This window comes from Panulirus ornatus, chromosome 10, assembly GCF_036320965.1.
Source record: "Panulirus ornatus isolate Po-2019 chromosome 10, ASM3632096v1, whole genome shotgun sequence".
NCBI classification, from domain to species: Eukaryota; Metazoa; Arthropoda; class Malacostraca; order Decapoda; family Palinuridae; genus Panulirus; species Panulirus ornatus.
This window is the reverse complement of record NC_092233.1, coordinates 26,044,929-26,071,430: the sequence shown is the minus strand read 5'-3', so window position 1 is coordinate 26,071,430 and position 26,502 is coordinate 26,044,929. Positions and strand designations below refer to the sequence as shown.

The following is a 26,502-nucleotide window of genomic DNA, read 5'->3' as shown; positions in this document are numbered from 1 at the left end:
GCCTGGGAGATGCAGCTGCCTCCCACTGCTGTAATGGATGGGAACTTTAGATTTTCTTTCCCGCAGCTTGTCACGTCTCTTTGGTTCTGTTGCAGAAAATTTGCGTCTCATGCAGCGTCATGCACGACGAGGTAAGGGACGACAGTGGGTTGTGTAACCTGTCACATCTTAGTCTTTTACGTGTGACATGGAACTTCATCTGTATGCACAAAGCCTGTCCTTGGACAGTCAGAGGCACCCATTTTACTGACGACCCCTCCCGCCCCCATTGTCTCTGGCTGTATGGGAGGCAGGTGTGCGTCAGGTGTTCCTCGCACCCACAGTGAGTCACCCACACGCAGCTATGTCACATTTATGTGTTCACCGATGATCATAACCCAGCCTCTGTCTCAAGGTTTCCCATTATTCTCGATTGAGTGTGGAGTAAAGCTTGTAATTATTTCCTTTTTTTTTTTCCCCACAACCACTGATTATGTACAGCGTTGTGATGCCTCCTGCTTATGGCGAGGCCTTGAGCAGTGAGGGGAAAATGCCTTTCTGTGAGGAGAATTATGAGCACATCTGTATATGTGATGGTCCTCCTCTGTGTGCTACATGGTGTATCTCTGTGGAACTCGTGTGTCCTCAAGTCTCGTCAGTGTTCGAAACATAGTTCCCAGAGTCACAGGGGTTGTATGAATCCTCCACAGGTCCGGATTGACACTACCACTTCTTGTTGAACTCGGAGCCTGCCCAAGATCACCTGTTCATAAATTTGGGTTAGCAGCAAGAATACACTTGTATGACACTTTCTGAGAACCGCATCATAAATATGCATGAAGCACACACTTGAACGACTGCGACGCAGGCAGGAGCCGACCCTGGCAAACCTGCCTGGAGATGTAGGTTGATCGACAACGGAGGTGTGGTTTGGGCGGTCGTGACACCACAGTCTGGCCCAAGGGTTCGATAACATGCCCCGACATTTTCTGAGATACTGCAAGTCACTACCATCGGCAGCATGATGGGGTCTCGCACGCAGGCAGGACTGGATTATTACTGCACTCAACTCTCGCCAGACCAGAGGGAAAAAACACCAACCCTGGGCTGGTGAGTGAGCGAGTGAGCTTGGCGTTGTGCCTAAGATAGAACAGGAACATAACTTAGAAAGTCTAGTAATTGTCAGGCAACATTCTTCCTGCACCTGGCGGCCGGGTACTTCCTGTTGAGGTATTACTGTGATGGTGGTGTTCAGGTGTTACTGTGGTGCTGAGGTATTGCTGTGGTGGGTGGTGTTGAGGTGTTACTGTGGTGGGTGGTGCTGAGGTATTACTGTGGTGGGTGGTGTTAAGGTGTTACTGCGGTGGGTGATATTTTGGTGTTACTGTGGTGGGTGGTGTTGAGGTTGTTACTGTGGTGGGTGGTGTTAAGGTGTTACTGTGGTGGGTGGTGTTGAGGTTGTTACTGTGGTGGGTGGTGTTGAGGTGTTACTGTGGTGGGTGATGTTTTGGTGTTACTGTGGTGGGTGGTGTTAAGGTGTTACCGTAGTGGCTAGTGTTGAGGAGTTACTGTGGTGGGAGGTGTTGAGGTGTTACCGTAGTGGCTAGTGTTGAGGAGTTACTGTGGTGGGTGATGGTGGCGAGAGTTCCCGCTCCCGCCGCCGGCTGACGATGGAGCGGGTGGGGAAGTGGCACTGATCACGTCTTGAAATTCTATCAAACGTCAGCCTTCCGTCTTTAGTAAAATCCTACAGCACGACGATACGACCCCAGACCACGACGATACGACCCCAGACCACGACGATACGACACCAGACACGACGATACGACCCCTGACCACGACGATACGACCCCGGACCACGACGATACGACCCCAGACCATGACGATACGACCCCTGACCACGACGATACGACCCCAGACCACGACGATACGACCCCAGACCATGACGATACGACCCCTGACCACGACGATACGACCCCTGACCACGACGATACGACCCCAGACCACGACGATACGACCCCTGACCACGACGATACGACCCCTGACCACGACGATACGACCCCTGACCACGACGATACGACCCCTGACCACGACGATATGGACCTTGACCACGACGATACGACCCCTGACCACGACGATACGACCCCTGACCACGACGATATGACCCCAGACCACGACGATACGACCCCTGACCACGACGATACGACCCTGACCACGACGATACGACCCCGGACCACGACGGTACGACCCCTGACCTCGACGATACGACCCCAGACCACGACGATACGACCCCTGCCCACGACGATACGACCCCTGACCACGACGATACGACCCCAGACCACGACGATACGACATTGACCACGACGATACGACCCCTGACCACGACGATACGAGCCCTGACCACGACGATATGACCCCTGACCACGACGATACGACCCCTGACCACGACGATACGACCCCTGACCACGACGATATGGACCTTGACCACGACGATACGACCCCTGACCACGACGATACGACCCCTGACCACGACGATATGACCCCAGACCACGACGATACGACCCCTGACCACGACGATACGAACCCTGACCACGACGATACGACCCCGGACCACGACGGTACGACCCCTGACCACGACGATACGACCCCAGACCACGACGATACGACCCCTGCCCACGACGATACGACCCCTGACCACGACGATACGACCCCCGACCACGACGATACGGACATTGACCACGACGATACGACCCCTGACCACGACGATACGACCCCTGACCACGACGATACGACCCCTGACCACGACGATACGACCCTGACCACGACGATACGACCCCTGACCACGACGATACGGACCTTGACCACGACGATACGACCCCTGACCACGACGATACGGACCTTGACCACGACGATACGGACCCTTGACCACGACGATACGACTCCTGACCACGACGATACGACCCCTGACCACGACGATACGACCCCTGACCACGACGATACGGACGTTTGACCCCGATGGCACAACCCGTGAGTGCGACCGTCGTATTTCCATGCTCAAGGGTACTGAGATCTATCCTGTCGTCGCGCACGACACAAATATTTCCAACAATCCAAAGGATTCTCCTACGTTTGAACTGTGAGGGAAAGTTTAGCATCCTTAAGTCTGTTTACTCTCTCTCTCTCTCTCTCTCTCTCTCTCTCTCGTTCATAACCTCGTGCACGTGCAGAATACAGTGCCCCCCCCCCCCCCCGGCGTAGGCCCTGGTGGATGCCGACCACCGCTGGCCTCCTAATAAGATATACAGAGTGACAGGGACGGACGGACCTGCGATGCCGGTGGAATGCCGACATCGGTGGCGCCCTCACCACCTGACCAACCAACCTCACATGACGTCACTATATACATAACAAACCTCGAGCACTTGTGACGGAATTCCAGGGTCCGACCCAGGTCCTGGACCCTCAGGTGTGTGTGTGTGTGTGTGTGTGTGTGTGTGTGTGTGTTTTGCACTACACATGCTTAATAGCCTTTCCTGACGTCTCTGAGTACCTCCCAGTCCCTGGAACCAATTTCTAACACCCCGTCGCTCATGATGAGCCACTCTCATTATGGAGGTCGGTTAGTTACGCCCGGGTCATGTGTTGTGTTAGTAAGCCATCAGACCAGGAGGCAGCCGACAGCGTGCGCACTTGGGACAGCAGCTGAGGTGAGAGGTCATGACCTCTGACCCCCCCCCCCCAAGGCCTTCATGTCTCCCTCCTCACGTGCAGCTCCTCAATCCACCACCCCTCCACATGGACCTCCCCAACCACCCGTTCACATGAACCTCTCTCAACCCCCTCCACATGGCCCTCCCCCAACCATCACCCATCCACATGAGTCTCCACCGACCACACCTCCAAATGGGCCTCCTCTGTACCCCTTCCCCCAAACCCCTCCAATAGGGGTTTCATGCATCACACTTCCACACAGGCCACCCCCTTAACATGGACCTCCTCCTCCTCCCCCTCTCACCACCACACCTCCATATGGGCCTATCCCAACCACCGCCCCTCCCATGTGAACCTCCCACCCACCGCAGCTGCAGGAGAGCATGTTCTCCGGCACGTCACAGTGTGGTGGGGGGCGGCTCCAGGCCTCATGATGAATGAAGTGTCCTTCATGTTCTTGATTATATTTAGCAGTCACAGTATACCTCATGTTAGATTCATACACCGGGGATTACCCTCTGTGGTGCAATTACCTATATGTGATTACCTGTTTGTACAGTAAGGGGAGGCAGTTGTACATTCGTGGGGGCCCCTAAACTCATGAATTCACTCCATTGCCATAAAACTTTTTCGATTATCATATACCGTTCAAATTTACTATCTTATAACTCAGTTTATACCATTCATTCACAACTTTTCCATTATGAAAGTCCTTCTTTACGTCCTCTCTGACAAGTTCCTTCTAGTTGTTCTATCCCCACATCTTTCAAAGAACTGTTCACTGTCTACGTCATCAAGCTCGTTTAAAAACTTAAAAGTGATCCTCAATCCATCAAAGGAGTCTCCCCCTCATTCTGCCGGGAGATCCAGGTTCGTGTGTGTGTGTGTGTGTGTGTGTGTGTGTGTGTGTGTGTGTGTGTGTGTGTGTGTGTATGTGTGTGTGTGTACGTATGTATGTATGTATGTATGTATGTATGTATGTATGTATGTATGTATGTGTGTGTGTGTGTGTGTGTGTGTGTGTGTGTGTGTGTGTGTGTGTGTGTGTGTGTGTGTGTGTGCTCCCCAATAAAGACAGTGTTGTTCAGGGTAGTAGCACCTGGCACGAATGCATACCGGTCATGCTTGACTTAGCGACATTGAAGTATTCAGTACGCTTGACATTTCACTTAGGATTCAGACACCGTTTTTCCTGAGGTCAGGTGAAGATAACTGATGAGTTTCTGTTTATGATCCGTTTCTATTTATGAGTACAAGTGATGAAACGAAAAGCTAACGTAAAGGTTAGACAAACACCGGAAATTTTCGCAACTGACCAGGAAAAAAATCTATTTTTGTGTTCGGATTGTTATCATATGAAAGAAAAGGAGAAACATGAAAAAGTTGAGCAGATTTTAGGATAACATACAGAATACTGGATGTAAGGATATACACGAAATCGGCGTCTGGTCACCATCGCATCCATAAGTATCTACATAAGTTTCTTTAGCCATAGATTTAATGATACACGATTTTAACCTCCTGAAATAATGTACAGAATACCCAAAGGCGTGATATATGCGGGGAAACGATTATGAACATGGATTTCTTTAAATACCAGTCATAGGAATGTTGGTTAAGACGAAAACTCGTTTGCAATTCTAAAACAAAAACAGTACGAGGAAGATCATATCATTCTTCTAAGGTGAATCACAGGGAAAGGCACCAGTACTTAGGTACTACATAATCCGCTAACTATCTGGTACTGCTGATAGCTGATGAAGTGATACATAATAAAAACCAACACTACTGCCGTCAGCCCGTTACCCAAGCCTGCTCTCAATTCATGTTTCAGGGTTACGGCTGTAAACAGACCTCGCTGGCAGCCTCAATACGGCCTTGCCTCATTCATTGACTCGGAACTCCGTGTTCTTTTTTTATTATTATTTTTTGAGCATGATTTCTTGATGGTCATAATGCTATGAGTCACAGCACAAAATATATAAATTGACAGCCTCATGTTTAATCGTGTGTACTCAAATAAAGCATAAATGATGCACAGTGTCGGTGTGGCAAGAGTATGCAAGTTAAACAGTACGAAAGGCTCGGGACCAGTGTCATCCATGTAAATAACTAACACCTCATAAAATTCCCATTTCATGAAAGACATTATGATGAATAAAGAGTAGATATATTTTGCAACTGTTCTGTTTGTTGGTGAAGGCGGTACCGCCTCTCCCCACCACTTCGCGCATATACCGCCCGCGGTCCGCGCAGCCGTGGAGGCATCTATGTTTTGTGTACACCTGACGCTTCTACGCTCATTCTTATAAAATGTACTTCTGGCGCAAGTCAAGATGACAATAGGCTAATAACCCAGTGGCACCACTCTACATTTCATTCAGAAATAAAGTTACGCAAAAGCATAAAGCCCTGTTGAGCTGTCTTCACACAAAAGTTCGATTTTAAGCCATTACAAGACATCAACACACCACAGACCGCACTTCAGCTGCGTCCACTCGACAGGAATTCAGGACTGTTTTTCCTTCAGTAAACAATGTACGCGCACATAGGGTTTCTCTAACTTAACCCGTTCGCGCTCGACGATATGACCCTGGGTATGTTGGCCTGGCTTTTTACTTGACTTTTATGGGTTTGGTCAAAAGTCACGCCTTGATACTCAAGGATCGTGCCGCAGGCAACTTAGAGGACTATTAAGCAAAGATGATAATAAAGGCACGCTTCCTTATAGGTTCCTGATGTGTTCTTTAATTTATACTTTCCCGAGTCCTATAAGTGGCTTCGATACACTTTTATTATAAATTATAAAGTCTGTCTGGTTACCTGATGTTTGGTTCTTAATCATTATTGAGCCATGTCTTAGCAGATGTGTTAATGCTGCTAGACAAAGACGTTGGTCGACCATGAACAATGAGCCTTTACTATGTAGGGCACAACGACTTTATTTTACAAATCTCAACTCCAAATGAGAGGCTGATGTTGAGAAAGCGCCATAACAGCGAGTCCCGAAAACGATAACTCATCAACCAGACCCCTCTCGCAGAGGCGAAATTAAACCAAGGTAAGCCAGTTTTTTTTGTGTGTGTGTGGTCACACAGAGGGCGCGAGTCTACTACCTCTTGCCACGTTTACGTGAGCTTGCATAATTCTGACCAATTTCGCGTAAAAGATCAACTAAGCATGATGAATGATGGCGATATTTGTTATTACTGTGCCTCACGTGGGGTCTGATGGTGGTCTGGAGTAACGGTAATAAGGACTTGTTTGTTTACATTGCGGTAGAGCGAGCAGCACTATCTGCTGACGTCTACAGACAGCGACTTCCTGCTTTCTATGATTTCGTTTTCAATTTGGGTAAATGTGTAGTACAAATCTGTCGAAAGATCCAGGTAAATGTATGTCATGTATCTATGAAACCATTCGTTATTTATAGGATTTGTAGTGAAACTGCTTGTATCAAAACCATTGGTTTTACTAATATAATTTCGTTTTCTTACAGGCCAATAATTCCTACACAAGAGACCAGTGGCTCCACTCTATTATATGGAAGGTTAGTTTCGAGTCCGTTTGTGCACCCGTGAGATAGGAGTGTGTGCCTGCATGACTGGGATTAACTACTGGCTCAGTACTATGAGCCAGTTTTTACATCCGCGGGATCCCATCCCTTAACATCTCTTCTATCATACTTCTTTTTTATATATTAATCTTCTTAACAAAGTGTGTGTCTGTGTGAGTGTGTGTGTGTGTGTGTGTGTGTGTGTTATGGGAAGAGGATTTCCTCACATGTTGCCCCACCCCCTTTTTTTCATCTGGAGTCCCTAGTCACGGACAAAAGTCCAAATCAAGGCTGGGCCTGAACTGAATTATAAAAAGGTTAATGAAAGGGGGAAAAAAAAAGACAAGAAAAAGTGTTTACGAATTTTGGAGAAAGTGAAAAACCTGTTTTTCAGAAAGAGCCAGGTCATAGTTATTGGGAAATACATGTCCTGGATAAAGAGCTCTAAATCTTCGAGATGTAGGGAATAAACAGTTATCAAAACGGCCCATCCTTGAGTTCCCAACAACTATATAGTAATCATGAGACTCAACAGCTTAACAAATATTGTGTTGTTTAGCTAATGATGGGGGACACATAAGCAGCCAGCTCTCGGGAGCAAAAGACAGTGTTATCTACAGAAGAAGGGAAGTGAACCAACATTTCGGATCACGTTTTGAAATTAGGAAGGGAGGAGAGTTGATGAGTCGGATCTCTTTCAGCTCTAAGTTAAGGATGCAGAGTCTGAACCACCCTAGATATGAGATCAGCACTCCACACAAGGACGGATCAATCCTTTGTACAAACGGAGCAACTGTTTGAAAGAAAAGAAATTTGGACATCTAAACATGGCTCCCAGTTTCTTAGATGCAGACATAGCTATTTCCGTAATGTTAAGTTTTCAATGTGGGGTGAATGTTACAATAATATTAAGTATGTTTTACGAGTCAAGAGGTAGAATTACAGATCCGTCAAATGAGACAGAAAAGTTGCGCGTTATTTTCGTTAGAAAGATGGGCTGATATTGAGTCTTGGAGACATCAAACAACCAGATTTCGTCTACCGCAACTAAGATATTCTGTGCAAGTCTGAGTTTAGTGAGTGAGAGAAAGAGATTTGAAGGATTTGGAGGAATGAAAAGCTGAGTGGTCAGCATATGAATGCATTTGTGAAATAAGGAAATCGTTGATAAAAAGAAGGAAAGTGTGGGAGACAGGACATGACTTTGAAGAACACTTATGTTGATGGAGTAAGGGGAATAGGCCAATTCATCAAGAACCACGGATACAGGTCAGCTGGAGAGGATGGTAGATATGAGGGAGCAAAGTAAGGAAAGGACACCAAAAGAGGGGAAGTTAGAGATGAGACCTAGATGCCACACCGTGAAAAAATTTTGGAAATATCAAGGGCAATTACACTGGATTCCCAATCATCTTTCAGGAATGATGACCAGAATCAATTAAGATGGGATAGAATATCACAGCCGATCTCACCTTACGGTAGCCATACTGGTGATCAGAGAGAGATTCAAAATGTCTGAGGATTTGGGAGATGAGAAGGGATTCAAAGACTCTGAATGTGGTAGATGTCAAAGCAACAGGACGACAGTTTGAAGGGTTAGAACGGGCATCCCTCTTAGGAATGGGATGTACCAACGCATGTTTCCAAGAAAAAAAAAAAAATGGAACAGACGAGCAAGCAATGGTACACGTCTGGAGAGACACTTTCAGTACACAGGGATGGATGCCATCAGGACCATAAGCCTTACTTGTGTCAAGAGAGAGAGAGAAGCGCTTTTCAGACAGTTTGGAAAGAGATTACGGGAAGGGGCATAGGATTAGTAAGAGGAGCATCAGTGGATGAAGGAATGGTTTAATCACCCAAGGTAGAGTCAGAGAAGAAACAAGAACCATAAAAAGTTACTTTATCTACGGGAGAGACAGCTATTGTACCTTTAGAACGGAAAAAGTGAAGGAAAAGTAAAGAGACAAAAGTTGTTAGCGATGCTGTTATCTTTTAAGATCAGGAAGGCCTATCAGTGGATGACGAGGAGAGGATATCACACTTCTGAATAAAGGAACGCTTTGCCTCACGGACAACGCACCTGCATTGATTACGGGCGGTGATAGATTTTAAATGGGAGTCGGGGTGAGTGTTTTCCGAGCCCGTTATGCCTGATCCCTTGTATGTATGTTTCATTACTTCTCTGTGTATTTATACACACACCAACCTGAACCAGGAACCCATTTATCAACCATTCCCGAGATGAGGATGAACAGCTGGGTTGGCTGTGTGCCGACTGCCGCTCTCAGAACCCGGGCAGGCCCATACGCGAGGCATGGTCATCGGCGCTAACCACTATACCGCAGAAGTGTGTGTGTGTGTGTGTGTGTGTGTCCGCCACCTCATTCCATTATTACCACTTCGCCTCATGACCCAGTATCCACTACTAGCCACGATCACCATCGCATCTTTCCTACCCGTCATCACCATCAGTGCTAAAACTCTCCACACCAGCCACTGTCCCCATCATCATCATCATCATCATCGCCCCCTCACTGCGCAGCGACCTCTATCACCACCACTGAGGAAGTTTAGCACCACCATCCAAAAACATTATCACCACCACCATCGGCAGGGCATCATGACCGCCACACCCTCACGCACAGAGAACTTTTAAGTCACTGGAGCAGAACGGCCAAGGGCCGCTTATGGGCAAGAAGAAACCCTGACGTACAATAATTCGACCTGTTACGTACGAGCGCCGGGAGGAGGGAAAGCCGGGAACTCAACGGAGAACAAAGGAATATTAACATCAATGTGCCGTGAGGGTACGAGAGCGAGTGGAAAACTGTCCATGCAAACATCCAGCTCACGTATATGAAAGGTTTACTTCCAACATCAACTTAATCTCGGGGTATTTTCCCGTAACAGTCGACGAGAGAGCGGCACACAAGAGGACGGACGCGGAGGAATATTAATCATTTCTATGAAAATGATCAGTGAGAGGATTAACTTTTATAGAGACACACGGACGACAGAATGAGAGAAAACTGCATTAGAGAAAACGGTGTTACAAGAGATCTTAAAGTTTCTGTAATCGAGAAAATTTTTTGCTGTAAACAAGAATTTTGATGGTAACATAGAAAATGGCAAAGCGGTTAGAAAATGTAACGAGAACATTCAATAACCCTAACAAAAACGAGGAGGGAAACAGAACTTTGGTCATGTGTACTTTCAGCCACACGTTTTTAGATGTGAACATATTTGATCATAGAGACACTAAAGTCCCCCCACCCGCCCCTCCCACACACCCCCAACTCGCCACCAACACCACCCACTTTAATCACCACCACCAGCCATCCTCACTATCCTCTACCGCCACCATCAGCCTCTCGGAACCCCTATCTTCCCACCACATCCCCCACCCCGAACCTCCCACCACTAATCACTCTCACCACCACCCACCAAGACCCACGATGGCCCCCCTCCCCAGGGTCGCGACGCCTCATTCTGTGCTCTTTATCTTCCAGAAAAATGTATACAAGTACCGGAACGTGTTGCGGACGGCCCAGAGACCCGAGGTCCTCCTGAAGGAGCTCAAAGTAAGTCTTGTGTGTGTGTGTGTCTGTCTGTCTGTCTTGTTTCTGAGTTCCCATAACGAGTAGCTCCAGTGATCACCTCCCTTGATATATTCGATGACTTCAAGATTACAAGATTCTCGTATAATATTGACCTTCATCTCTTTACATTATTTATCAAATGTCTTGACATTATTCAGCAGATGTTATTATATTCATGAATGATAACATGTCGACCAGGTTCCGGCGCCAACTCAGCCCCCCCCCCCCCTTCCAGTTAATTTCAGCAGTGGACCCGCTGGTCTTGACATCTGACCCGGGCGTCCCCGGCTGTTCGTGACCTCCCCCTCCCAACTAACACCACACCCCCACCTCTCCCTCTTGCAGAACCTGGTGGAGCTTTCCCTGGCCACGCCCCTTCACGACCACACCGTGTGCCGGGTTCCCCTCGAGCTGGCCTCCTCCATCCTCACCACGGTATGTATGTATGTCGTCAGTACAACCTCACACACACGGCTACTTAGGGAGGGTACAAGTTGCTGGCTGGACCATATAGGAAGTGGTGTCAGGTTTAGTCGATTCCCGCGCGGGTATCGATGCTAGGTCAACACGGGTCATGTAGGGGGGGGGGGGGAGTCATGTTACGTTCGGAAGCAGTTTTGAGATCAGCATCTAGACGCAGGTGGTGTTGAGGAACTCGGTCAACGCAGGTCATGAGGAGACGAGTGCTGTACGGGGTCTGTGTCCTAACTCTTGTTGTAAGATCAGGAGGGACACAGACAGCCGGTGTGCATGGCTCATTAGCATGAAGAGTTCTGTCCATGGGTGCTGTTGGGTAAGTCTAGGGCCAGGCGCTGGGAGGATAAGACCGGTCACTTTAGTTAAAGAGCTGTGTTGCTACAGGTTTAAACTGGGCCACGAAAGATAAAAAGAAGGGCGTAACTTCTCTTAATCACCAGCCGCTAAAACGCCAACCTCTTGCATGACCATCGTAAAGCTGCCCTTAATTTTCCTCACTCCGTTCCTGTCATATGTTATATTCTTCCGTTCCTGGTAATAGTCCTCCATCAACGGCTTCTTCCTCATCTTCTGCTGCTTCGTATCCCACGTTTCGTTTTCCTTACAGATTCGAGCTAGCACCCACATCTATACCTGATCTGTTTATATCTATACTTCTCGAAAATCTGTATCTTGGATATTAGAAACACCTTTCAATATTCGCTACCTGTAATGTCCTCTCTCTCTCTCTCTCTCTCTCTCTCTCTCTCTCTCTCTCTCTCTCTCTCTCTCTCTCTCTAATCCTTGACGAGAACCTCTTCCTCCTCCTCCTCGCCCTTTATCACCTCAGCGTCATAAGCCCCAACCCTCACAAGCACCACCACAAGAGACTAGTGTCACTGTGGTAGCCATGGCGACTTACCGTCTGTCACAGCTTCGTTCTCACCTACCACAGGAGGGACCCCTCACCATTATCGTTCGTTCTCACCTACTGCAGGAGGGACCCCTCACCATTATCGTTCGTTCTCACCTACTGCAGGAGGGACCCTCATCAATATCGTTCGTTCTCACCTACCACAGGAGGGACCCCTCACCATTATCGTTCGTTCTCACCTACTGCAGGAGGGACCCTCACCATTATCGTTCGTTCTCACCTACTGCAGGAGGGACCCCTCACCATTATCGTTCGTTTTCACCTACCGCAGGAGGGACCCTCACCACTACAGTTCGTTCTCACCCACTGCAGGCAGAACCCTTGCCACTTCCGATCATTCTCAACTATTAGAGGCAGAACCCACACCACCACTTCGTTTTCACCTACTGCAGGAGTACCCTATACAACAAACAACACTCGATCCATCATACACACCTTTCTTGTACGTCCTGTCTGTAATCTAGTAGACCTATGTATGCAAGCCTGTATGTGCCCAGGTTTGTTGGAAAAAAAATCTTACGCAAAAGCATATACCGACTTACGCTTTTAGTGTGTTAGTTATAGAAAAATAAACAGTCATATGCTTGTGAACAACATCGTTCACAAGAGTAAATGAATGCTTATGTTTGTAAATAATCAAGCACATGCAAACACTTATAGAAACGCAAGCAAACAATAAATCACAATTAAGGGACATGCAAATAGCACAGATAGAATGTAAAGACAATACCGAATTGTGATAAATAGCACAAACACACATAAAGAGTTCTCTGTTGCTATTTACAGACATGGGGTTACACAAACATGTGAACACAGGCAGACAAACAAGCACAAAGTACAGCGAGGAAGAAAATCGTTGATGGAAACATACAGTTGCAAAGCAAAGGAGCAAACACTCGTGAAGATGCAAACAGAGCGCTCAGTAAGAAAGCAAACAGGTGTAAGGATGCCACTAGAACGCTCAGTAAGGAAGCTGATAGGTGTGAGGATGCAAGCAGATGCACAGTAAAGTAGCAAACAGGTGTGAGGATGCAAACGGGTGCACAACAAAGTGTTGTACAGCTACCGTAATTATCTTTACTGTAAGCTGCTGTTTCATATCTTCAGGGGTTCTATTCATCCCAGCATGGAGGACTGCTGCTCGCATACCTGGGGTGGTTCTCCCTTCTTCTCTTCTGTTTGCCGGAGTGGAATCGAAACCTTTCCGTCTCATCAAATTCCCCAAGCGTCACCTGTCTCCAACCACCCCACTTCCTTGTCCTCCAGGATGTTTTTGTCTTCTCCCTATTCTGCAGGTATCATGCCTGCAACTGCTCTCGTTGAGCGTCTGGCCGGTGTCCACGCCCCGCAGACACACTTAGAGCTGAGGCATGCGTGTTGGCTGCTGCATACCACAGTTTCTGTGTGGACACCAGCCACTCCAGGGCTGACTGATCTTTACGATGCCACCATCTTCTTTCGTCGAACACCGAGGCTGTGGAATTCTCTTCTTCCCTTCCTCTTTCCCTCTTTCTGTAAGCTGTCTACCTTCGAGTCAGGTCTACAGACACCTGATGAGCCCTGATTAATTCAATTTATTCACTCATCTATCTCGTACAGTATTCCATTTTCACTCGAGGAGTCCATTACTTAGGCATGTTCTGCCCATGCCACGTCGCCTGCTGATAAGCAGATACAGGTGTGTGGAAGGAAACAGATGCGTCGAGAGAGAAGGAAAACAGGAACACGGCATGGAAGCAAATAGGTGTGAGGAAGCAAACAGGTGCATGGCAGATAGTAGGTAATAGAGGAGGGACACACTCTCTGTCTCTCTCTCTCTCTCTCTCTCTCTCTCTCTCTCTCTCTCTCTCTCTCTCTCTCTCTCTCTAAGATAAAAGAGCGTTATGGGTTAAAATTGCGCCGAATGTCCATGACTGCGCTGGAAGTTGTCACTATAACCACCTTGGACGCGTCGGTACTACCCCTGAGCACGAGGGTACGACCCTTGAGGGCGACAACACGACTCTTGGATATGATGGCGTGGCCCTTGAGGACCTCAGGCCGCACCATCGTGTTCAAGTGGTGAAGGTAAATGAAGCAAGAGTATTATCAGGAATCTCACGAAGCAGTAGAGGGTTTCGCTCCCTCCACACATGACCCCAGAGGAGGGAGGATCTTCGAGCTTACAAAGTTCCTCCCCAGAAAAAGATATCTTTGCTCACAACAACCATCTCCCCAGAGACTTTTAGCTCGCCACATTCCTCCCCAGAGAAGTATATTTCAGCTTACAACATTCCTCCCTAGAGAATCGTAACTTAGCTCATCACAACCCTCCCCAGGGATGAAGACCTTTCACAGCCGCAAATTAAGAGCCGAGTTACAAGGAGAGAGAGGTTACGGGCCATAAATCTAACCACCAACCTAGACAAGAGAATGAGGGGTAAATTGATCGCAGCCAATGGGGCAAAATCGACAGTCAACAGTTCTTCGAAATATCGACCTGAGGTCATAACAAGAAACCAAGAGACTTGAGGGAAAAGACTATATATATATATATATATATATATATATATATATATATATATATATATATATATATATATATATATATATGTATATATGTGTGTGTGTGTGTGTGTGTGTATGTGTTACCTTCGGCGAGGATGCATTATGGGGACAAAGGAGTCTATATTTCCTGGTTCTGGAAGCAGCGCATAGGCCTTTAGAAAGGGCCAGGGTAACACCAGGACTCTTTTACACAAAATGGTTCTGGGGTGATTATAAGTAAATTATTAATTATGCATACATAAATATGGGCGGGGGATAAACAGACCCCGTCAAGTCATTAACATCTTGGATACAATTAGTTACATTATGGGATCAATACAACATGATTCTCAGAAATTAAGATACCCCCATCCACACACAACCTAGGAAGGTGCCTGCATATTACTGTAGCTACAGGAGAAGACGTTCTCTGGTACGTCAACGTCAATAAAGATGTACGAAGTTCTTGGAGAACCTTCCCTAGATATCTCAATGCCGTCTGTCTCCACACTTTTCAAAGTATCGAAAAGAGTTGTGTTAATGGTGGTGTCAGTGATACCAGCAGCGGCACTGGGCGAGATGCTGGCTTTGATGTCCAAAAGCAGAGACGCAGGTGTTGGCAGTAATGTGGTGACAACAGCGCGAGTGTCCACCAATGAAACCCCTCCACCAGAGCAGCCTGAGGAAGATGGACAAGTGGGGTCTTCGCCTTGCGTTGGCAACGCGGCAGGGAGAAGGGGGACGACGACCTGGTTAGAGGAGAAGGGAGGGTAAAGGTAAGGGAGAAAGGGAAAGGTAGAAGGCGTTCTGGGGAGAGGAAAAGATGGAAGCAAGGGGACCGCTGGTGTTTACAGGGGTCCTTTTGAAGCTGACCTAGACAACCTCTCTCTCTCTCTCTCTCTCTCTCTCTCTCTCTCTCTCTCTCTCTCTCTCTCTCTCTCTCTCTCTCTCTCTCTTCCCCAGCGCCATGGCTGACACACGGGCTATCCACTCACAGCGTCAATAACCCCCCTCCCTCCTTCCTTCCCTCCCCTCCCACTCATCAGCCTAAAGGTGAGGTGCCACGCTGGGCCCGCTGCCTCACCCGTGGCACCAGGGACACATACACATACACGTAGGTGTAGCCAGTGTACCGGGGTGTATGTTGTTAGTGCAGCCAGTGTACCAGCAGTATGCTGTACGTGTAGCTAGTGTATGACAGTGCATGCTGCAGGTGTGGCAAGTGTACCGGCGTGTATGTTGTAAGTGCAGCCAGCTAGTAGCCTTGGGTGTATGATGTAGGCTAACCAGTGGTTATTACTGTATGTTACAGGTGCAACCAGTGCACCAGGGTGTAGGCTGCAGATATCATCAGGAGTCGTGGTATCAGCTATATACTCTGGGGTGAAGTAGAGTGTGGATGTATGAAGTGTATGAAAGCATTTAATGTAGAGAAAAATGACAAAGCAGTGTGTAATTTCCTAATTGTACTGACTTCACTTGTGAAGTACGGGGAGGGAAGTCTTGACAGTTGAGTTTTCTTGACATACATTTTTTTTTATTGCTCAAATCTATAATACTCTGTAATCACAGTTTTAGCGAATTGTTCACTCGATATATATCCACCACTGTCTTACAAAAAAAATCTTTAGCATCTTTCCTCATGTGGGTCTTGAGAGAGAGAGAGAGAGAGAGAGAGAGAGAGAGAGAGAGAGAGAGAGAGAGAGAGAGAGAGAGAGAGAGTTTAAGTTGCGTGTATGAGGAGAAAGCCATAAGCCTAATAGGCCTAGCCAAAGTTTGATAAGTGTGCACGTAGCCTCAGCGCCCCGCATTGCCCTCACTTTTTATTTTCCTCTTGTTCTTGAGACATTCCACACGGAAGAACAGGGAGATGCGTGTCTATACTGATTACTGGGAATGTCGCTAACCATCCCTATGCCAAAGCTGTGATAAACATAACGCCTTTGCAGGCCATCTCCGCCTTCAAATCGCCGTTATTATTGTTTCTCTCTCTCTCTCCCTCTCTCTCTCTCTCTCTCTCTCTCTCTCTCTCTCTCTCTCTCTCTATATATATATATATATATATATATATATATATATATATATATATATATATATATATACAATTAGCATTAAATGACAACGACATAACGATGATAATGATGAATTAGCAACAAAAATAACAATAGTGATAATTATAAAGAAAAATAATGATAATAGTAATAATGATTGAAATAATGATAATGATCATTCTTAAAGAAAAACCCGGTCCACATAAAGTGACAGCAGGTGCCGTGAGGGGATTTGGTGGTGGCCACCCCGGCCACACCAGCTGTTGTCGGTCACACAGACAGAGGTACATGACGAAGGCACCGCTGCTGCTGCTGCTGCACACTCGATATCGGCGATGGCAAGAGAGCCATTTGCGAGATCGAAGATAGAGGAGTGCTTCTATTCACGTGATTCCCATTAAGGACCTCAAGTACTCTTGGTCCATTGAGAAAAAAGGGGGGAAACATATTACTGACAAACCAATTATTAGCCACTCGAGCACGACGACACGACACGACCCTTTAGCACGACGACACGACCCTCAGGTAAGATCAAAAGGTCGTGCCGTCGTACTCAAGAGCGTATCTTGTATCAGAATCCTCAGGTTTAACGTAAATGATTTCACAGAATCAAGGAAACCACTTTCATGGGTGTTAGTACCGCACGTAAGCTGTCCTTCCAGGCAAAAAAAAAAAAAAAATCAAGATTAATATACTCCCTTTTTTAGATGAGCTACCATTAAAAGTGCATTTCAAATCGCATATCTAAAGCGCAGATCCTGTTCATACGGACGAAATTTGCAAAACGAATCTATTAAGCAAATGGATTCCACTGCAAGAAGGTAAGTGTATTACTTAAACGTGACAGAGGATTAGTGCTAAATACTGAAGCAATCAGTGAGCTGCTATGAATTTAAAAGACACGGTATTCTAGGACGAAGACCTCGAGAAGGCGGATATGAGAGAAGGTTCAAGAGACGGGGTCTCTACGAGTGTAAAACTCCCTCCTTATAAATCACAAATTAATTGACCAATGCAGGTAAATCTGAATGAGTTAAAAGTAGACTAAACTGAGGATGGAGGGTATTCCAGACCAAGGCCTAGCATACTACTATGCTCAGGCGGCTATACTACTGCACCAGTGGCGAGTATAGTGCAACGTCAACACTTACGAGGCGTTAATTATGGAAAGGGGACGTTTCTCTGTGAGAATTACAACCTGCTTGAGTAAAATGAAAAAAAAAAGTACGATTCGACCCTAAATGTCAGTCTGATCCAGCTTGTGCACACGTCACAATTCTCATTTACTCTAGCTAGTGTTGTACTCTCAAAGCCCTCATTTGCTTCATGAATATATATCTTTATTATCACCACATCAGTGCGGTAAGGCGTATAATGTAGATGGAGGAGTGAAAAAGACAGAGCTATTGGTATGAGGCAACCCACCCTGCTCCCGTATCCGCAAAATCAATTACTAAAAATTGCACTTGTGTATACACCTGGCTCTTGCCACCATGCTAATGGAAACTATGTCTGTGGTAATAAATAGATATGAAACTGGCATTAACAGCATGTAGAAAATACTGCATAATTAGAAGAGCAGAAAGAGTCTCATTAGCAATAAGTGCAAGGGGGTTGGGGGATGGTAAAACTGGAGGAAACGCACTACTCAGCAAGATTAGGTTATTAGCGAAATGATGATGGAGGGAAGGGTGGAGTCTTCTCTGCGTTACCTATCAAGCCACACCCACACCTACCATAACACTTCGAAACCTTATCACCTATGGACTCTGCTAAAGTGCTAAGCCAATATACCCCCACCCCCTTTATTTATTTATTTTTTTTTTAATGCCACACCACCCCTAACTTCCGGCATTTCCTCAGTTACATAATGCTGATTTTTTGAAAGCTACCAACCTTCCACATACATACACATATATTGAGAGAGAGAGAGAGAGAGAGAGAGAGAGAGAGAGAGAGAGAGAGAGAGAGAGAGAGAGAGAGAGAGAGAGAGAGAGAGAGAGAGGGGGGGGGGAGGTGGATATATTGCATGGGACGTCACCTTCGGGAATGCCGTATTATCGTCATTTGATGAAAAGGGAGTAAAGTCTCACTAAGGAGCTTCTCTTTTCAAAGAAGTCCACTGTTTCCCTCCCTCTGACTAACTGGACAACCTCAAAGCTAAACGAGTCCCATAAAAGGGGTTCTGGGGTTATATATACCAATAACTATAATAACACATAATATTTTTGCCCCAAGTTCCCCATGTAAGTGAATTTCACAGAGCCACAAGCACTCAGGATGCCAAGCCATGCCCACCAAGCAGAACCACAGGTCAAAAAGTGAGGTGACCTTATGGGTGTATCTTTGAATGTTGAGCGCAGGACAATTAAGAAATAAGTGTTTCATAGCTTTAATGTAGAAGCTGCAGCTTAGAGTGAGAAGGGAAAGGTCCTTGGATATCTTGAATCAGGTGTTTATAGGGATGATGAGGTGGGTGGTCCCAGAACACAGATGATAAGGGATAACTCCTGTTTATCTGAAGAGAGTGCTTTCAGACGAGTGTAGAGACGAGTTTCAGACTGGGTTGGAAGAGTATCTCTTTAATGCCTTTTGAGTCATATCAGTGTGTATATGATTTCCCAGCGTAGAATTTGTTAAGGAGGGAGGGGGAAAGATCTGTGAGGACAGGTTGTTGAAGTATAAAGCAGGGATAAGCTTAAACTCTCTACTTGAGGATTGATAGCTTGTTATGTGGTACTTTGATAAGAAGGGTCAAGTGCTGTTACAAAGAAATGAATGCCAGGCATATATTCATTTATTTATTATACTTAACCACTGTTTCCCACGTCAGAGAGTTAGCGCAAGGAAACAAACGAAGAATGGCCCAACCAGTCACATACACATACATATACATAAACGCCCATACACGCACATAGACATACATATACATTTCAACTTATACATACATATACATACACAGACATATAAATATGTGCACATGTACATATTCATACTTGCTGACTTCATCCATCCCGGTCGCCACCCCACCACACATGAAATTGTATCTCCCCACCCTCATTCGAGCAAGGTATTGCCAGGAAAAGACAAAATGGCCACATTCATTTACACTCAGTCTCCAGCTGTCACGTGTAATGCACCAAAACCACAGCTCCCTTTCCACATCCAGGCCCCACAGACCTTTCCATAGTTTACCCCAGATGCTTCACATGCCCTGCTTCAATCCAATGACAGCACATCGATCCCGGTATACCACATCATTCTAATTCGCTCTATTCCTTGCACAACTTTCACCTCCTGTATGTTCAGGCCCTGATCGCTCAAAATCTTTTTCACTCCATCCTTCCACCCCCCAGTTTGGTCTTCCACTTCTTGTTCCCTCCACCTCTGACACATATATCCTTTGTCAATCTTTCCTCAATCATTCTCTCCGTGTGTCCAAACCATTTCAACACACCCTCTTCTGCTCCCTCAACCACTCTTTCTATTACCACACATCTCTCTTACCCTTTCATTACTTACTCGATCAAACCACCTCACACCACATATTGTCCTCAAACATTTCACTTCCAACACATCCACCCTCCTCCGCACAGGGTAAGGGAGAATGGTTTGGTAAACAGAGAAGAGGTAGTGAAAGCTTTGTGGAAGATGAAAGTTGGCAAGGCGGCGGGTTCGGATAGTATTGCAGTGAAATTTATTAAAAAAGGGGGTGACTGTGTTGTTGACTGGTCAGTAAGGATATTCAATATACATGTGGGTCAAGGTGAAGTGCCTGAGGATTGGTGGAATGCATGCATAGTGCCACTGTACAAAGGCAAAGGGGATAAAGGTGAGTGTTCAGTTGCAGAGGCATATGTTTTTTGAGTATTCCTGGGAAATTATATGAGAGGGGGACGGTGTATTGATTGAGAGGGTAAAGGCATGTACAGAGCATCAGATTGGGGAAGAGCAGTGTGGTTTCAGAAGTGGTGGAGGATATGTGGATCAGGTGTTTGCTTTGAAGAGTGTGTGGAGAAATACTTGTAAAACAGATGAATTTGTATTTAGCATTCATGGACCTGAAGAAGACATATAATAAGGTTGATAGAGATTCTTTATGGAAGGTTTTAAGAGTATATGGAGTGGGAGGAAAGGTGCAAGAAGCAGTAAAGTTTTTACCAAGGATTTAGGGCATGTGTACAAGTAGGAAGGGAGGAAAGCGATTGGTTCCCAGTGAATGTTGATCTTTGGTAGGGGTGCGTGATGTCTCCACGGCCAAGAATATATATATATATATATATATATATATATATATATATATATATATATATATATATATATATATATATATATTAACCCCCTGGGGATAGGGGAGAAAGAATACTTCCCACGTATTCCCTGCGTGTCGTAGAAGGCGACTAAAAGGGGAGGGAGCGGGGGGCTGGAAATCCTCCCCTCTCAATTTTTTTTAATTTTCCAAAAGAAGGAACAGAGAAGGGGGCCAGGTGAGGATATTCCCTCAGTGGCCCAGTTCTCTGTTCTTAACGCTACCTCGCTAACGCGGGAAATGGCGAATAGTTTGAAAAAAAAACAAAAAAAATATATATATATATATATATTTTTTTTTTTCTTAATTTTCCAAAAGAAGGAACAGAGAAGAGGGCCAGGTGAGGATATTCCCTCAAAGGCCCAGTCCTCTGTTCTTAACGCTACCTCGCTATCGCGGGAAATGGCGAATAGTATGAAAAAAAAAATATATATATATATATATATATATATATATATATATATATATATATATATATATATATATATATATGTGTGTGTGTGTGTGTGTGTGTGTGTGTGTGTGTGATCGGGGCCTGAACATGCAGGAAGATGAAAGGAGGGCAAGGAATACAGTGAATTGGAGCGATGTGGTATACCGGGGTTGATGTGCTGTCAGTGGGTTGAATCAGGGCATGTGAAGCGTCTGGGGTAAACCATGGAAAGCTGTGTAGGTATGTATATTTGCGTGTGTGGACAAATGTATATACATGTGTATGGGGGTGGGTTGGGCCATTTCTTTCGTCTGTTTCCTTGCGCTACCTCGCAAACGCGGGAGACAGCGACAAAAAAAAATATATATATATATATATATATATATATATATATATATATATATATATATATATATATATATATATCGTGATGCCTAAGGCGTGTGCGCACGTAAGCATATATATGATGCGTCTCAGTAGTGACAAACATACACACGGGAGTAATCTTAACCACACACTCATACTACACTCAGTTATCATTTATCAAGTAAACTTTCCTGACCGTGCTTACGTATTTACACCTACACCAGCACACCTGCACTTACATAATTACGTGTGTCCCTCTATTCAGGTGTAAATACATATGCAGAGCTACACATGTGTAACTAAACACCCGTCAAGCTTCATCTGCACACCTGGATTTAATAAAACCTACCTTATTACTTGTGCCTCAACACATCTGTCGAACCCTTCAGATATATATATATATATATATATATATATATATATATATATATATATATATATATATATATATATATATATATATATTTCTTTGTCGCTGTCTCCCGCGTTTGCGAGGTAGCGTAAGGAAACAGACGAAAGAAATGGCCCAACCCACCCCCATACACATGTATATACATACGTCCACACACGCAAATATACATATCTACACAGCTTTCCATGGTTTACCCCAGACGCTTCACATGCCCTGATTCAATCTACTGACAGCACGTCAACCCCGGTATACCACATCGATCCAATTCACTCTATTCCTTGCCCTCCTTTCACCCTCCTGCATGTTCAGGCCCCGATCGCACAAAATCTTTTTCACTCCATCTTTCCACCTCCAATTTGGTCTCCCACTTCTCCTCGTTCCCTCCACCTCCGACACATATATCCTCTTGGTCAATCTTTCCTCACTCATTCTCTCCATGTGCCCAAACCATTTCAAAACACCCTCTTCTGCTCTCTCAACCACGCTCTTTTTATTTCCACACATCTCTCTTACCCTTACGTTACTTACTCTATCAAACCACCTCACACCACACATTGTCCTCAAACATATCATTTCCAGCACATGCATCCTCCTGCGCACAACTCTATCCATAGCCCACGCTTCGCAACCATACAACATTGTTGGAACCACTATTCCTTCAAACATACCCATTTTTGCTTTCCGAGATAACGTTCTCGACTTCCACACATTCTTCAAGGCTCCCAGAATTTTCGCTCCCCCCTCCCCCACCCCATGATCCACTTCCGCTTCCATGGTTCCATCCGCTGCCAGATCCACTCCCAGATATCTAAAACACTTTACTTCCTTCAGTTTTTCTCCATTCAAACTTACTTCCCAATTGACTTGACCCTCAACCCTGCTGTACCTAATAACCTTGCTCTTATTCACATTTACTCTTAACTTTCTTCTTTCACACACTTTATCAAATATATATATATATATATATATATATATATATATATATATATATATATATATATATATATATATATATATATTGGAAAGGATCACAATTTTGCGCGTGATCAAGATATTCCTATGAGTCCACGGGGAAAATGAAACACGAAAAGTTCCCAAGTGCACTTTCGTATAATAATCACATCATCAGGGGAGACACAAGAGAGAAATATAAGCCAGTTGATACACATCGAAGAGACGAAGGTAGGACGCCATTTGGTAAACATGTGATTGTCCAAAACATGTTTTGGACAATCCCTGGGGATAGGGGATTAAGAATACTTCCCACGTATTCCCTGCGTGTCGTAGAAGGCGACTAAAAGGGGAGGGAGCGGGGGGCTGGAAATCCTCCCCCTATCCCCAGGGATTATATATATATATATATATATATATATATATATATATATATATATATATATATATATATATATATATATATATATCTTTTCTTTTCTTTCAAACTATTCGCCATTTCCCGCATTAGCGAGGTAGCGTTAAGAACAGAGGACTGGGCCTTGAGGGAATACCCTCACCTGGCCCAATTCTCTGTTCCTTCTTTTGGAAAATTAAAAAAAAAAAACGAGAGGGGAGGATTTCCAGCCCCCCGCTCCCTCCCCTTTTAGTCGCCTTCTACGACACGCAGGGAATACGTGGGAAGTATTCTTTCTCCCCTATCCCCAGGGATAATATATATATATATATATATATATATATATATATATATATATATATATATATATATATATATATATATATATATGTTTTAGATATCTGGGAGTGGATCTGGCAGCGGATGGAACCATGGAAGCGGAAGTGGATCATAGGGTGGGGGAGGGGGCGAAAATCCTGGGAGCCTTGAAGAATGTGTGGAAGTCGAGAACATTATCTCGGAAAGCAAAAATGGGTATGTTTGAAGGAATAGTGGTTCCAACAATGTTGTATGGTTGCGAGGCGTGGGCTATGGATAGAGTGGTGCGCAGGAGGATGGATGTGCTGGAAATGAGATGTTTGAGGACAATGTGTGGTGTGAGGTGGTTTGATAGAGTAAGTAACGTAAGGGTAAGAGAGATGTGTGGAAATAAAAAGAGCTTGGTTGAGAGAGCAGAAGAGGGTGTTTTGAAATGGTTTGGGCACATGGAGAGAATGAGTGAGGAAAGATTGACCAAGAGGATATATGTGTCGGAGGTGGAGGGAACGAGGAGAAGAGGGAGACCAAATTGGAGGTGGAAAGATGGAGTGAAAAAGATTTTGTGTGATCGGGGCCTGAACATGCAGGAGGGTGAAAGGAGGGCAAGGAATAGAGTGAATTGGAGTGATGTGGTATACCGGGGTTGACGTGCTGTCAGTGGATTGAATCAGGGCAGGTGAAGCGTCTGGGGTAAACCATGGAAAGCTGTGTAGGTATGTATATTTGCGTGTGTGGACGTATGTATATACATGGGTATGGGGGTGGGTTGGGCCATTTCTTTCGTCTTTTTCCTTGCGCTACCTCGCAAACGCGGGAGACAGCGACAAAGCAAAAAAAAAAAATATATATATATATATATATATATATATATATATATATATATATATATATATATATATATATATATATGTATATATATATATATATATATATATATATATATATATATATATATATATATATATATATATATATCCCCTTTGTTATCCCTGGGGATAGGGGAGAAAGAATACTTCCCACGTATTCCCTGCGTGTCATAGAAGGCGACTAAAAGGGGAGGGAGCGGGGGGCTGGAAATCCTCCCCTCTCATTATTTTTTTTTAATTTTCCAAAAGAAGGAACAGAGAAGGGGGCCAGGTATGGATATTCCCTCAAAGGCCCAGTCCTCTGTTCTAAACGCTACCTCGCTAACGTGGGAAATGGCGAATAGTTTCAAAGGAAGAAAAGAAATATATATATATATATATATATATATATATATATATATATATATATATATATATATATATATATAATGTATATATTCCTACGAGTTCATGGGGAAAATGAAACGCGATAAGTTCCCAAGTGCATTTCGTGTAATAATCACAGCATCAGGGGAGACACAACAGAGAAATATAACAGTTAGTTGATATACAACGAAGAGACATAGCTAGGACGCCATTTAGTAAACATATACATATACATATCTTTCTTTCATACTATTCGCCATTTCCTGCATTAGCGACGTAGCGTTAAGAACATAGGACTGGGCCTTTGAGGAAATATCCTCACCTGGCCCCCTTCTCTATTCCTTCTTTTGAAAATTGAAAAAAAAAAAAAACGAGAGGGAAGGATTCCCAGCCACCCGCTCCCTCCCCTTTTAGTCGCCTTCTACGACATGCAAGGAATACGTGGAAACTATTCTTTCTTCCCTATCCCCAGGAATACCCCATCCCCAGGGATATATATATCAGGTGTTTGCTTTAAAGAATGTATGTGAGAAATACTTAGAAAAGCAAATGCATTTGTATGTAGCATTTATGGATCTGAAGAAGGCATATGACAGAGTTGATAGAGATGCTCTGTGGAAGGTATTAAGAATATATGGTGTGGGAGGCAAGTTGTTAGAAGCAGTGAAAAGTTTTTATCGAGGATGTAAGGCATGTGTACGTGTAGGAAAAGAGGAAAGTGATTAGTTCTCAGTGAATGTAGGTTTGCAGCAGGGGTGTGTGATGTCTCCATGGTTGTTTAATTTGTTTATGGATGGGGTTGTTAGGGAGGTGAATGCAAGAGTTTTGGAAAGAGAGGCAAGTATGCAGTCTGTTGTGGATGAGAGAGCTTGGGAAGTGAGTCAGTTGTTGTTCACTGATGATAACAGTGCTGGTGACTGATTCATCTTAGAAACTGCAGAAGCTGGCGACTGAGTTTGGTAAAGTGTGTGAAAGAAGAAATTTAGAGTAAATGTGAATAAGAGCAAGGTTATTAGGTGCAGTAGGGTTGAGGGTCAAGTCAATTGGGAGGTAAGTTTGAATGGAGAAAAACTGGAGGAAGTGAAGTGTTTTAGATATCTGGGAGTGGATTTGGCAGCGGATGGAACCATGGAAGCGGAAGTGAATCATAGGGTGGGGGAGGGGGCGAATATTCTGGGAGCCTTGAAGAATGTGTGGAAGTCGAGAACATTATCTCGGAAAGCAAAAATGGATATGTTTGAAGTAATAGTGGTTCCAACAATGTTGTAT

The 26,502-nt window shown here is 44.9% G+C and overlaps 1 protein-coding gene across 1 annotated transcript in view; it reads left to right on the top strand.

The window, feature by feature from the left end:
• The window catches only part of LOC139750831 (C-Maf-inducing protein-like), a 342,875-nt gene that overhangs the window by 237,354 nt on the left and 79,019 nt on the right, over positions 1–26,502 (top strand). The window contains exons 3-5 of the mRNA XM_071665605.1: positions 7,190–7,240; positions 10,759–10,830; positions 11,194–11,283. The gene's annotated coding sequence lies outside the window, so the exon portion shown is untranslated. The remainder of the gene's footprint in view (positions 1–7,189; positions 7,241–10,758; positions 10,831–11,193; positions 11,284–26,502) is intronic.